The 14,235-nt window shown below is 45.7% G+C and overlaps 1 protein-coding gene and 1 long non-coding RNA gene across 2 annotated transcripts in view; both read right to left on the bottom strand.

Moving 5' to 3' along the window:
* LOC143942261 (ribonuclease inhibitor-like) overlaps nt 1–14,235 on the bottom strand; it is a 90,071-nt gene that overhangs the window by 75,234 nt on the left and 602 nt on the right. The window lies entirely within an intron of this gene.
* On the bottom strand, nt 7,183–8,216 carry LOC143942283 (uncharacterized). Its single transcript, XR_013264742.1, has 3 exons — nt 8,142–8,216; nt 7,379–7,557; nt 7,183–7,283 (listed from the first exon to the last, which is right to left on the bottom strand). It is a non-coding gene; the product is annotated as an uncharacterized LOC143942283 (long non-coding RNA).

Genomic DNA, 14,235 nt, shown 5'->3' with positions numbered 1-14,235 from the left:
GCAACACACTACACAAGGCCGCCACGCAGGCAGCCTTATATAGTGTGGGGCGTGTACTAAATCCCCTGAGCATCCTGCCTGTGGCCAATTATTGCTCTCCTCACTGCCAGCGCTGTGATTGGCCAAGCATGCATGTCACAGTGCATGCTTGGCCAATCATCAGCCAGCAATGCACTGCGATGACGCAGTGCATCGTGGGCCGTGAGCGCCATGCGAACATGGCGCGAACGGCTCACAAAGTTCTGGCTTCGCCGAACGGACGACCACCCAGCTCATCCCTACATATTGTGACCAAGTTCTGGAATAATTAGATAATATGCAGTCCATTAGTTATTGGGAGGAGTTTTCTCTACCAATGATAATGGAATTCTTCATGAATTCTTTTCCATTAAAGGATTATATTTGCAACTTCCCTCTTTGAGTTTTTCATTCCATAACATCTTCTTTTTCTGGAGGTGGGGATACATTATATTTCTTTTGTGTTGGTGTTGATTTCCATTTTTCTCCACATATTGAGAAGAATTTCTTTGTGAGGAAGTAGATGCTGTTCTTCTTGACGTAGATGTAGTTTGTGGAGATTCAATTTTAGATCTTGTAGCACTTGTTGGAGTTCTTCAGATGTTCTGCATGTGTGATTGATACCTTGGTAAGTAAATCTTAAGGAAAACGGAAACCCCCATTGGTAAGTAATCTTGTTTCGTTGCAATTACATTAATTGTGGCTTCATTGCACGCCTTTTGGAGATAGTTGGTTGGGATAGGTCCGCAAATAATTGATAGTTATGTCCCTGAAAGACTAAGTTAGTCTTTTCTCTAGCAGCAATTAATAATTGTTCCTTTGTTCTGAAAAACTGGAATTTAGCTATTATGTCCCTTGGGGGCCATCTGTTTTTTTTGGGCATAAGAACCCGGTGCATTCTGTCCATCTTCAATCTTTCAATTGGTATACCTGGTAATAATTCTTGACACAATGCTGTTACTGAGGATTGCACATATATATATATATATATATATATATATATATAACAGATTCTGGTATCCCTCTGATACGCAGATTTGACCTTCTAGCTCTGTTCTCAAAATCCTCACGTTTGTTTTGTAATACAATATTTTCTTCTTTAAGCATATCAATTTCTGTCATGAATTCATTCGTTGTATGTTCAATATCTTCCACTTTAATTTAAAGTGCTGCTGTGCAATGTCCCAATTCCCTAATCTCCTTTGTACGATTTTCAGTGATTTGCTCTGAAGTTTGTTTTAGCACTTTATGTAAAAAAAATTCAATTTGCTTCAAAATGTTTTGAGGTAAAATAGAATCTTGCAGGGCTGAATGAGATTCAGACAATGAATTATCTGTATCTCCTGAGGAAACAGGCTGTATTAGATTTCATTTCAATTGTTTAGTACAGCGTGCTGAGGTGTTTGAGGCTGCTTTTGAGGTAATTTGCACCATTTTAGGTGATACCGCACTGGTGTACCTCCTAACTTATTTTTTGTTTTAATACGGGCTCCCCCAAGCACCATTCTTATATTAAAATGTTCCTCTCACTTCTCCGGTATATGGGATGATATTTTCACTAATTGAATGTCAGCTGGGTTATCTCTATTCAGCGGTTAATCTCCTAACTTAGCGGAGCTCTAGCTGAACATGTCTGTCCTGCTAGACTCCGCGCATGCGCCTGACTTTGTCATTTTCTATACAGCATAATAACTTCGGGTTCACAGAGCTGAACAGTGTACTGTAATCTAGGGGGAGCCCGTGAGTATATTGTATGGACAAATGCATTGTATTTCACTGCTGCATGGTGCTTAATATTTTTTTCTGCAGGTTTGGTGTGTGCTCTGAGGTTGGAGTGGGAAGGTTCTTGATATCAGGGCTCCTCAGGTAACCATTGAGTGTTGATTTTACATACACATGGATACGTTATTTACTTTCACTCTTTATGTTGGAACTACCACTGTGTCTATTGTGTTAAACAAGTTTTTTCATCTGTTTATGTGGTTAATCTTACAACGTGTGTGTTTGAGATCTTCTACTACAGATGGTGAAGGACGAGTAAATATCCATTAAAGTGTGTTATTATTGTGTCTTTGTCATTGTGTCTTACACTAACATTGCTATACAGTTGTGCCAAGGGGGATCGAGTCATTTTCTGGGTTGATAGGCAGAGTGCAGGCCCAATCAATTATCAGCAGCTCCTTAGGAGGTAAGTGCTACACTATATTACCAAACGTTTTGTGACACCTGCCTTTACAAGCACATGAACTTTAATGACATCCCAGTCTTAAGCCTCGTACACACGATCAAATTTTCTGATGACCGTTCATCCATTTTTTGTTGCATGCTAGTCTCATATCAAAAGTGAAGAGGTTACTCACCCTACAAAAATTCTCATCTGACAGAATACAACAAAGTGATATAATGTGTTGAATAGTTTTGTTTGTATTCTTTCATTTCTGAGCATGCGTAGTCTTGCTCTGATTTTTTTTTTTCCGGCAAAAACCATACTAATTAAATTAAAATCCGAAGCGGAGTTAACACAAGATACATTTTTTTTATTTATTTTTTTATGTATATTTATTGAGAAAAAGGTTTCTTTACAACAGATGAATTTGTACATTCCAATACAAATAATCAAAATTGACAATGTAACAGCAACAAAGAAAACCGCCGCAGGCGGGATATAAAACGTTAACAGTTTAATACAGCATATCAAAAGGTAAGGGGAAAAGGACACACCACGAATCTGCCAATAAGGATATGTAAATAGACCAAGAGATGTATTTGTTTTTGCGGGAGGGGTCGTGGAGTATGAATCCCAAGATCAAACCTGAGAAAAACATTCCCGAGAGTAAAGAGCCATAAATTAAGGTGTCGTCTCCGGGTTAAACGTGGAATTGTCCCACCTGTCCCATACTTTAGAAAACTTAGGTAGAGAGTCTTGTACCAGCGCAGTCATACGTTCCATCCTGCGTATGTATGCAATTGCAGAAATTAGCTGCGGCTGGGACGGAGGGGAGGGGGACAACCAAAGAGCAGGGATCACTCTCTTGGCAGCTAGGAGAATATAGGCTGTCAGTTTCTTGGCGTGCTTAGATAACGCCGCGATAGGTAGGCCTAACAAGTAGTGTTTAGGGTCTAACGGGATATCTACCTCTAAAACAGATTGTAGTAGAGATTGCACCATAGACCAAAAAGGTATAATCAAAGGGCAGCTCCAGAAAATATGATCTCTTAGGCATCTCCAACACAGCTTAGATATGGAATGATCATATTTATGTAACATTTCAGGGGTCTTGTACCAAAACATTAGTATCTTATAGGCCGTCTCTCTCTGCTCCACACATCTGGAGACTTTAGAAGTAGAAGTCCAAATGTCCTGCCATTGAGAAATGGTTAAGGGGGACGGTAAAATTGTAGCCCATCTTCTCATGTAGAGATGTGTTTCCGTGGTGGGCGAGGATGAATTGTGGAGGACACTATATAGAGAGGATATAAGTCCTTTCTGGCATGGACCTTGGGAGCACAAAGTTTCAAAGGTGTTAGGGTTGGCCAAAGTCAGGTCAGGGGATCTGGAGTGGAAATAATGTTTAAAATGAATGTATGAAAAAAAGTCGATCTGGAATGTCATATTTATCCTGAAGCTCAGGAAAGGATAGGAGTTTGCTAGATACCGGATGCACCAGATGGCGAAGTTGGAAGATGCCAGACCTATACCAAGGAAACATATTCATCACCGAGAGGCTGTCAGGCATATCTGGATTAAAAATGACATTCAACATGGGTGAGCATGGAGAAGAGAGAGAGAACCGTTTGTGACACTGTTTCCATATGTAGAGAGTAAAAAGCATCGGTCCAAGGCATATGCGCCTAAGCTGAGCCATAGAGGAGGTCAGATCAGACCACAGCATGGAGCAGGGATGGACAGGGGTGACCACACTCATTTCTAGCTCTGACCATCTACTGGTAGCAAAATACGATGACCAGGAGACAGCCGCCAGAAGGTGTGTTGCATAGTAGTACTTCACTATATCGGGGGCTCCCAGTCCTCCATGAGACCGTGGAGCAAAAACCACTGTTTGGGCTATCCTATGCAACTTATTCCCCCATATAAATTTAGCAAAGGCTCGCTGAATATTCCTAAGCTGAGGCATAGAGATAGCAACTGGTAATGTTTCAAAAAGATATAAAAACTTAGGGAGTATGGCCATTTTCAGTACGTTAATCCTGCCCAGGAGAGATAGGGGACACGACGACCAACTTCTGAGCAGTCTGTGCGTTTCCGCTATTAAAGATATATAGTTAGCTTCATAGAGGGAGCTATACTTGGCGGTCAGGTTAATGCCGAGGTATTTAAGGGAAACGGGGCACCAACGATAGGGGTATGTGGATTCCAAGGAAGCTTGAAGCGTGGGGGGAATATGAATAGGGAGCGCTTCGGTTTTAGTCGTATTAACCCTATAACCCGAGAGTCTAAAAGAGTGTGAAGTTTGGGAAGGGAGGTTAGAGGTTTCGTCAGGGTGAGGAGTATGTCATCTGCAAAGAGAGACAGCTTGTATTCTTTCAGTCTGAGGGAAATTCCACATATGTCCGAATCCTCCCGTATAGCTGCGGCCAAGGGTTCTAAGCATAGTATAAACAACAAGGGGGATAGGGGGCATCCCTGTCTGGTACCATTACTATGTGTGAAGAGTGGGGATCTGTAAGATGCCAATTGGACTTGGGATGTGGGAAATGAGTATAGGGCTTGCAGGGCTGACAGGAAAGAACCAGAAAAGCCAAAACGCTGGAGCGTAGCAAACATGTAAGGCCATCCCAGCCTGTCAAAGGCTTTTTGTGCGTCTAAACTCAAAACGATGGCCGGGCGAGACGTTTTATCGAGTAAATCTATGAGGTCAATGGTACGCCTGGTGTTGTCCCCAGCCCGTCTGCCCAGTACAAATCCCACCTGGTCATTGTGAACCAGGGCGGGGATCAATAAGGAAAGCCTATTAGCCAAGATTTTGGTGAAAATTTTATAGTCAGAGTTGAGTAAGGCTATGGGTCTGTAATTATCTGGTAGGGTAGGGGATTTACCCGGTTTCGGGATAACTGTGATGTGTGCATGGAGAAATTGAGAATGCGGTATAATGCCCTTCTGTAGGGAGGTAAAGAGATTAAGCAGATGAGGGCTCAGCGTCGGGAGAAAAGTTTTATAATAAACATAAGGAAGCCCGTCGGGGCCCGGGGACTTATGGGACGGAAGGTCTTTTACAACCGCAGCCAGTTCTTCCGGTGTAACGGGAGCATTCAGGGTGTCTACTTGTGGGGAAGACAACAATGGCAATTTGAAGGAAGCGCAGAAATCATCAAAGCTGTCTTGGGAGAACACATGGTTAGGGTCTGAAGTTAGGCAGTTATATAATTTTTTGTAGAAAGCACCAAATACTTTAGACATCGTCAAGGGGCAGTAAGTCGGAGTGCCGTCCGACTGCAGCAGGAGGTCAGGATAGGAGTGCTCAGGAGGTCAGCTGAAGTCTGGGCTTCCCTGCAGGCATCCGAGCGGCGACCAGCGGGGGTCCGGTGCAGGAGAGGCTGTCCTGGGGGGTCCGCGCTGTGAGTCTCCCGCAGTCCCGGCCGGGACTGGATCCAGGATGCGCCGTCTGGAGGCTTCGTGGAGCGGTGTAGGTCGCAAGATGGCGGCGTCTGGCCTGTCTCGCCGCCCGCCGCCGGAGTAAAAACGGCGGCGGATCCGGCACAAATATCAGCTCCGTCCGGAGCTCTGATGGCCCACCGGCGGGATGAAGAGGCCGGCGGGTAGAAAAAGGCTACAGTGGACGAGGATGGGGTTAGATGGAGCTAGGCCTCGGCGGAGCTCTCCCCAGACACGTCCGTCGTCTTCGGCTTCCGGCCATGCCCCCCCCCCCCCCAAGATAAATTTCTATAGTTTGCACATCCAGCTTTTGTCAGACAAAAGATCTGAATGGGCAGTCGAAAGCACCATACAAACAATCCAAAAATTGGCAGATTGTTAATTGGGACGAAATTTTACTTTTGATTTTCGTAACCTTGTGTATGGGCCTTTAGTCTGTAGGGTTCAATATTAAGTCGGCCTACCCTTTGCAGCTATAACAGCTTCAACTCTTCTGGGAAGGCCATCCACTCATTTAGGAGTGTGTCTATTGGAATGTTTGTCCATTCTTCCAGTAGCGCATTTGTGAGATATGGCACCGATGTTGGATGAGAAGGCCTGGCTTGCAGTCTCCGCTAAAATTCACCCCAACAGTGTTCTATTGGGTTTAGGTCAGGACTCTGTGCAGACCAGTCAATTTCCTCCACCCTAAACTTGCTCATCCATGTCTTTATGGACCTTGCTTTGTGCACTGGTCCAAACCATTCAGTGGATGGGGAATTATAAATTAGAGTTGTTTTTCAGGGGTTGGGCTTGGCCCCCATTGTTCCAGTGAAGGGAATTCTTAAGGCATCAGCATACTAAGACAATTTGGACAATTTCATGCTTCCAGCTTTGTGGGAACAGTTTGGGGATGGCCCCATACTGTTCCAACATGACTGTGCACCACTACACAAAGCAAGATCTATAAAAACATGGCAGAGGGAGTTTGGGGTGGAGGAACTTGACTAGCCTGCAGAGTCCTGACCTCAACCCAAAAGAAAACCTTTGGGATGAATTAGCGCAGACATTGCAAGCCTGGCCTTCTCATCCAACAACAGAGCCTGTCCTCACAATTATGCTTCTGCAAGAATGGTCAAAAATTCCCATAGACACACTCCTAAACCTTGTGAACAGCCTTCCCAGAAGAGTTGAAGCTGTTATAGCTGCAAAGGGTGGGCCAACGCAGTATTGAACCCTACGGCCTAAGACTGGGATGTCATTAAAATTCATGTGTGTGTAAAGGCAGGCATCCAAATACTTTTGGTAATATAGTGTAACAGTCCAGGATTGGATATTTAGAGATAAAGGAAAGGGTCTGGTCTCCCCAGTGACACACTTCCATCCCTGTAACATATAACAAAACAACAAAGGATTCGCCCTGGGACTTTAAATGAAGTGGGTACTGTTTCCACCAGTAAACATAACAGTAGTAAATATAGTATATGGTTTATTCAAGTACAATTGTTTACATGGATAAATAACACCAACGGTTGCCAATTAAAAAATATATAAACAAGGAATATTGGTACATAAATGTAGAAGTAGTACATGGTACACGGGCATCATACTACCCGACTAGTTTTGTGAGATCCAGCTCGCTCTTCAGGGGTGGATGTGTGTAACAATGTACCTAGGATGAACAAAAATATATATGTTTGGCAATAGAGCACAGTATTAGTTATAAAGGCACAGGGTAGGAGGGGTTGTAGGCCCCCCCGTACTTACCACTGAGCTTGGCCATGGCTCCAGGTGTGTGGCCTCAAGACGGCAGCAGCAGATGCCTCCCCAGGGAGCTGAGGGGGCAGAATCAAATGGGACCCCATCCAGGGCCAAACGGAGAGCAGGCATGGCAAAGGTGTAGTGATGTATCCCTAGGGTCCTCATTGGTCGATAAAAAGTATAGGCTGTGAACTTAAGTATGTTTGTCGGGCATCTAAAGTAGTAAAGTAAAATCAATAGATATTGGTATAAAGATATGTATGCATGTATGCATGAATGAAAGGCCTGAGCCAAAGGTTGTAGGGCCATGAAGATGGTTAGAAACCTAGGACAACAGAGGGGTACTACCAGGTGACAAAGTGGACAAAGAAAGGGGGGAAAGAGGTGAACTACAATTGTGTGGGTAGTGATGTATCCCTAGAAACCTCATTAGTCCATAAAGCATATAAGCTATATATAGCTGTTTATCAGGCATCTAAAGTAGTAAAGTAAAATCAATGAGTATTGGCATAAAGATATGTATAGCCAAGTAAGGCCTGGATCAAGGATGGTAGGGACATGGAGATGGTGGAAAACATAGGGTAGCAAGGGGATACTAGCAGGTGACAAGATAAGAAAAGAAAAAGGAGAAAGATGGACTTGTGTGGAAAAATCAACAGTATCCAAAAAATAAATAAATGAGAATAAGTGCTCATAAGATAAACAATGTGTAAGATATGCAAGTGTGCCTAAATAAAGTAAGTATCAAAAAGGTGAATATAGTAAGTACCTGAGTAAGGTGAATATCCTAAGTATAAAAGTAATGAGACACAGCAAGCAATCTCCACAGCTGTGTATGTCCTCAGTGAAGAGTGAAATGAAATCCAAGCCATGCCTGACCTCCAATTTAACCCTGGAAGTCCCCAGGAGGCTCCGCCCCCAACACCATGTGTGGATGGCTGACATGTGAGTGGAGGGGGCACCCACTGTCATAGGAAGGCACGCAAATGCAAGTGTACCCCCATGCCATCTGATAATATAGTGCGTCCAGCTGTGCCGACGTCTGCAAAATCGCAGACGCCATGCTTCTGAAGCCTAAACATGGTGCCGATGTGTAGATGTCCCCATCCGCCTAAAAGCAGATGGGGACAGCAGGAGACATGAAAAAGCCTCCCTTTATACACATCGCAGCTCCCAATGCGAGACAAAAATCGCTAGCGCCAACCGAGGAATCGCACACAGAGCCAGGGTATATAACAATACTGGAATAAAAATTGTGTTGGAGGATGAGTAACCTAGTATAGTATCAAAGTGTAACAATTGTTTATACATGTAAATACACCATGTTTAGGCTTCAGAAGCATGGCGTCTGCGATTTTGCAGACGTCGGCACAGCTGGACGCACTATATCATCAGATGGCATGGGGGTACGCTTGCATTTGCGTGCCTTCCTATGACAGTGGGTGCCCCCTGCACTCACATGTCAGCCATCCACACATGGTGTTGGGGGCGGGGCCTCCTGGGGCCTTCCGGGGTTAAATTGGAGGTCAGGCATGGCTTGGATTTCATTTCACTCTTCACTGAGGACACACGCAGCTGTGGAGATTGCTTGCTGTGTCTCATTACTTTTATACTCAGGATATTCACCTTACTCAGGTACTTAATATATTCACCTTTTGATACTTACTTTATTTAGGCACACTTGCATATCTTACACATTGTTTATCTTATGAGCACTTATTCTCATTTATTTATTTATTTATTTATTTTTTGAATACTGTTGATTTTTCCACACAAGTCCATCTTTCTCCTTTTTCTTTTCTTATCTTGTCACCGGCTAGTATCCCCTTGCTACCCTATGTTTTCCACCATCTCCATGTCCCTACCATCCTTGATCCAGGCCTTACTTGGCTATACATATCTTTATGCCTATACTCATTGATTTTACTTTACTACTTACTACTTTACTACTTTACTACATATTTGTTTATAGCTTATACGCTTTATGGACTAATGAGGTTTCTAGGGATACATCACTACCCACACAATTGTAGTTCACCTTTTTCCCCCCTTTCTTTGTCCACTTTGTCACCTGGTAGTACCCCTCTGTTGTCCTAGGTTTCTAACCATCTTCATGGCCCTACAACCTTTGGCTCAGGCCTTTCATTCATGCATACATGCATACATATCTTTATACCAATATCTATTGATTTTACTTTACTACTTTAGATGCCCGACAAACATACTTAAGTTCACAGCCTATACTTTTTATCGACCAATGAGGACCCTAGGGATACATCACTACACCTTTGCCATGCCTGCTCTCCGTTTGGCCCTGGATGGGGTCCCATTTGATTCTGCCCCCTCAGCTCCCTGGGGAGGCATCTGCTGCCGCCGTCTTGAGGCCGCACACCTGGAGCCATGGCCAAGCTCAGTGGTAAGTACGGGGGGGCCTACAACCCCTCCTACCCTGTGCCTTTATAACTAATACTGTGCTCTATTGCCAAACATATATATTTTTGTTCATCCTAGGTACATTGTTACACACATCCACCCCTGAAGAGCGAGCTGGATCTCACAAAACTAGTCGGGTAGTATGATGCCCGTGTACCATGTACTACTTCTACATTTATGTACCAACGCTCCTTGTTTATATATTTTTTAATTGGCAACCGTTGGTGTTATTTATCCATGTAAACAATTGTACTTGAATAAACCATATACTATATTTACTACTGTTATGTTTACTGGCGGAAACAGTACCCACTTTATTTAAAGTCCCAGGGCGAATCCTTTGTTGTTCAGGATTGGATATTTAGGCTTCATGCACGCTGGCTTAAAACATTTCTGCCACTACAGGAGTTTTGTGTTCTGCCTGTAGAAGCAGCTCCATGTTCTCCTGTGTGTCCATACACATTGGGACAAATACAGGCATATTTTGAGTTCAACATTTAGAGGCAGAAAAAAAAACTCTTCTGGTTCGTGTTTCTGATTGGAACTTTCTGGTGTAAAAAATTAAAAACTCTCCTAAACTTGTCTAAACTTTGTACAATAAACTCTCTATATGAACGTTTTTTGTCTGCCAAGGGAACTGGCATTTTTTTAAGCCCAGTGTGCCCAGTTAAGCCTAATTGAGCCTAAAGATGGATTTAGATGACATTGTCATATTTCTATATTTTTTATGTGATTTAAATACAAAACTTCCCCAGAATATTATTCACTCAGTCAGTCCTGTTATTGCCAGGGAAGGTTCCATCCACTGATGACACTGCCTGATATTTGATGTGCAGTACTGTGGTCCACCAGCAGGTGTCTCCTGGCAGTCTGGAACTGCCAGGGGAGCTTTCCCCTGTTGATAGTATTATGTGATCTTTTGGCCGCAGAACTGGCATTCACCAGCGGGTGGTTCCTGGCAGTGTGGGGCCAACATCGTCTCCTGCAATCAGGCATCACCTGAGTCTGATTAAGATAAGTATGAATACATGGGAAATGCACACACACCTTGCTCTGGTATTGTCCTTGTGCCCAGCTTGTTTATCGGTTATCCAGAACCCCGATTCCTGTATCCTGAACCTGTTTGTATCTGTTCCTGTATCCCTGGATCCTTGCCCTGCAGCCTGATCCCTTCCATCCTGTTCCCTGTCTGTTTACTCCTGGCCCCCATCTGCTGATCTCCTGTTTATGACCCTGGCCTGGCTTGAATACAATTCTGGTACTCCCTTTTGCTATATATGCTGTTTGGTTTATTATCACTGTTTGGTTTGTTTACTCTGTTTGCATTGGTGGTGTGTTCACATTTATATGCATTTACTTTAATAAATTTACTTACTTTCACCTATTTATGTCTGGTTCACTCTGTCAATGTCACAAAATTCTGGTAACATCTGGTTTATGACAGAATACCAGGGCCATCTCTAACCAGAAGTGGCTGCGCAGGGGAACCATTTTGATTCAGTTTGGTTGCAAAATGAATGCGGATGAGGTTATAAATTTTTCTCTGCTGGCATCTGAAAGTGGCGATTATTGCCGCCAGGCTTTGAAAGGATGGTCTCGTGACCAGTTGTTTGCAACTATTACTTTGGATGACTTCCTGGTCAAATCAGGGTTATTTATTGTTTGGGGTTGATCAAGATCTGTACCGAGCTGGCCCTGCCCTGTATTCCAGAGGGCCAAGATGATTTCACTTCTCCTTTTAATGTGAATCAGGTTGTATCCCTAGTGTGGCTTTTTGAAGATGATCCCACCAATTTTTGTGAGCACTACTCAGCCTGTTCCCCACAGGCGATTACTGAGTGTATTGTGTCTGGTCAGTCTTTTGTTAGACAGGGAGATTTAAAACTACAGTTTGTACAACCTATACTTTCGGCATGGTCTGACATGGTGCAACCAGCCCCAGCCAAACAAACCACCTCTGCCATCAGACACCAGCCTATCCAAATGTATGTTTCCCCATCACCCATGTCAACCTCATTTGCAGCCCAGTATACACTAATCCCAACCAAATACTCATATCCAATCTCTGATCCCTGTACCTATCCTGCATTCAACCCACCTGCCTCTTCTCAGCTGCCTATAAACCCACAAGAACTTCCCCCGGCTACTGTTACCTCTTCTCTGCCATATCCCAATCCTCCTTTCCAGTCTGTTGCACTCCTTACCTACAGTCCTGCAGTCACCTACAGAGCTTCAGTGGCTAAGCCAAAGAAAAAACAAAAGTTTTTCCCAACCAAAACGATCCTGCCATTAACCCAACCTGCCTCCCGCCCACCAGTCTGGCCCAGCTTGAAGTTCCAGTGCCAGTGTCACAACCCGAGGTGCCAGCGTTCCAGCCCAAAGAGCTAGAGCCAGCGTTCCAGCCCAAAGAGCTAGAGCCAGCGTTCCAGCCCAAAGAGCTAGAGCCAGCGTTCCAGCCCAAAGAGCCAGAGCCAGCGTTCCAGCCCAAAAAGCCAGCGTTCCAACCGGAAGAACCTGGAAGAACCAGGCTGAAAGTCAGCCTTTCAGCCTGATGTCTTGGTGCCCGCCTTCCTGCTTGCTGTTCCCGTGCCCATGTTCCACCCTGAAGCCCCAGTGCCGGTGTTCCAGTCTAATGTTCCTGTGTCAGTTCCCTGCTTGAAGTTCTGGTGCCTGTGTCCCCGCTTGAAAATCCGGTGTCCCAGCCTCAACCTGAAGTTTCGTGCCCGTGTCCCAGCCTGTCATGCCAGTGCCTGTCACCTGGTTTTCTGGGCCAGTAGGAGTAGACCACCCACTGGGCCAGGGCCTGTTACTTAGCTTGCTGAGCCAGTGCCTGTTACCCAGCCTGCTGTTACAAAGCTCACTGCTTGGCCTGATGTCCCGGAGCCTGCTGCCCAACCCGATCACCCAGAGCCTGCTGCCCAGCTCAACGACCCAGAACCCATTGCCCAGATTGAAGTGCCTGCTGCCCAGCATGATGTGCCCGTGCCTGCTGCCCAGCCTGATGCGTCCCTGTCTGCTGCCCAGCCTGATGCGTCCCTGTCTGCTGCCCAGCCTGATGCGTCCCTGTCTGCTGCCCAGCCTGATGCGTCCCTGTCTGCTGCCCAGCCTGATGCGTCCCTGTCTGCTGCCCAGCCTGATGCGTCCCTGTCTGCTGCCCAGCCTGATGCGTCCCTGTCTGCTGCCCAGCCTGATGCGTGTCCTGTCTGCTGCCCAGCCTGATGCGTGTCCTGTCTGCTGCCCAGCCTGATGCGTGTCCTGTCTGCTGCCCAGCCTGATGCGTGTCCTGTCTGCTGCCCAGCCTGATGCGTGTCCTGTCTGCTGCCCAGCCTGATGCGTGTCCTGTCTGCTGCCCAGCCTGATGCGTCCCTGTCTGCTGCCCAGCCTGATGCGTCCCTGTCTGCTGCCCAGCCTGATGCGTCCTTGTCTGCTGCCCAGCCTGATGCGTCCTTGTCTGCTGCCCAGCCTGATGCGTCCTTGTCTGCTGCCCAGCCTGATGCGTCCTTGTCTGCTGCCCAGCCTGATGCGTCCTTGTCTGCTGCCCAGCCTGATGCGTCCTTGTCTGCTGCCCAGCCTGATGCGTCCTTGTCTGCTGCCTAGCCTGATGCGTCCTTGTCTGCTGCCCAGCCTGATTTGCCCTGGTCTGCTACCCAGCCTGATTTGCCCATGCCTGCTGTCCAGCCTGAGCTGCCCATCACCTGGTTTGATACATTGAACTGTCTTCATACCCAGCTTAGTGGTGACTCTGCCCGCTGCCCAGCTTGATGCCATGGACTTGTCCTAGAAGTAGTTAGTTTTTAGCATCAAGAGGCTGCTCCTTTGAGGGGGGTACGGTCAGGGAAGGTTCCATCCACTGATGACACTGCCTGATATTTGGCATGCAGTACTGTGGTCCACTAGCAGGTGTCTCCTGACAGTCTGTAACTGCCAGGGGAGCTTTCCTCTGTTGATAGTATTATGTGATCTTTTGCCCACAGTACTGGCGTCCACCAGTGGGTGGTTCCTGGCAGTGTGGGGCTGACATCTCCTGCAATCAAGCATCACCCAAGTCTGATTGAGAGGAGTATAAATACCCTGCAAGTGCACACGCACCTTGCCCCAGTATTGTCCTTGTGCTCTGACCTGCAGCTTGTTTATTTGCTATTCTGATGCTGAACCCTGATTTTTGTATCCTGGATCCTGAACCTGTTTGTATCCGTTCCTGTATCCCTGGATCCTTGCCCTGAAGCCTGGTCCCTTCCATCCTGTTCCCTGTCTGTTTACTCCTGGCCCACCATTTGCTGATCTCCTGTTTATGACCCTGGCCTGGCTTGACTACGATTCTGGTATTCACTTTTGCTATATATGCTGGTTGGTTCACTGTTTGGTTTGTTCACTCTGTTTGTATGGGTGGTGTGTTCACATTTATATGCATTTACTTTAATAAATTTACT

Source organism: Lithobates pipiens, unplaced genomic scaffold, assembly GCF_037356315.1.
Source record: "Lithobates pipiens isolate NorthernLeopardFrog02 unplaced genomic scaffold, aLitPip1_a1.2 Scaffold_30, whole genome shotgun sequence".
NCBI classification, from domain to species: Eukaryota; Metazoa; Chordata; class Amphibia; order Anura; family Ranidae; genus Lithobates; species Lithobates pipiens.
This window is presented reverse-complemented; position numbering and strand designations above follow the sequence as displayed.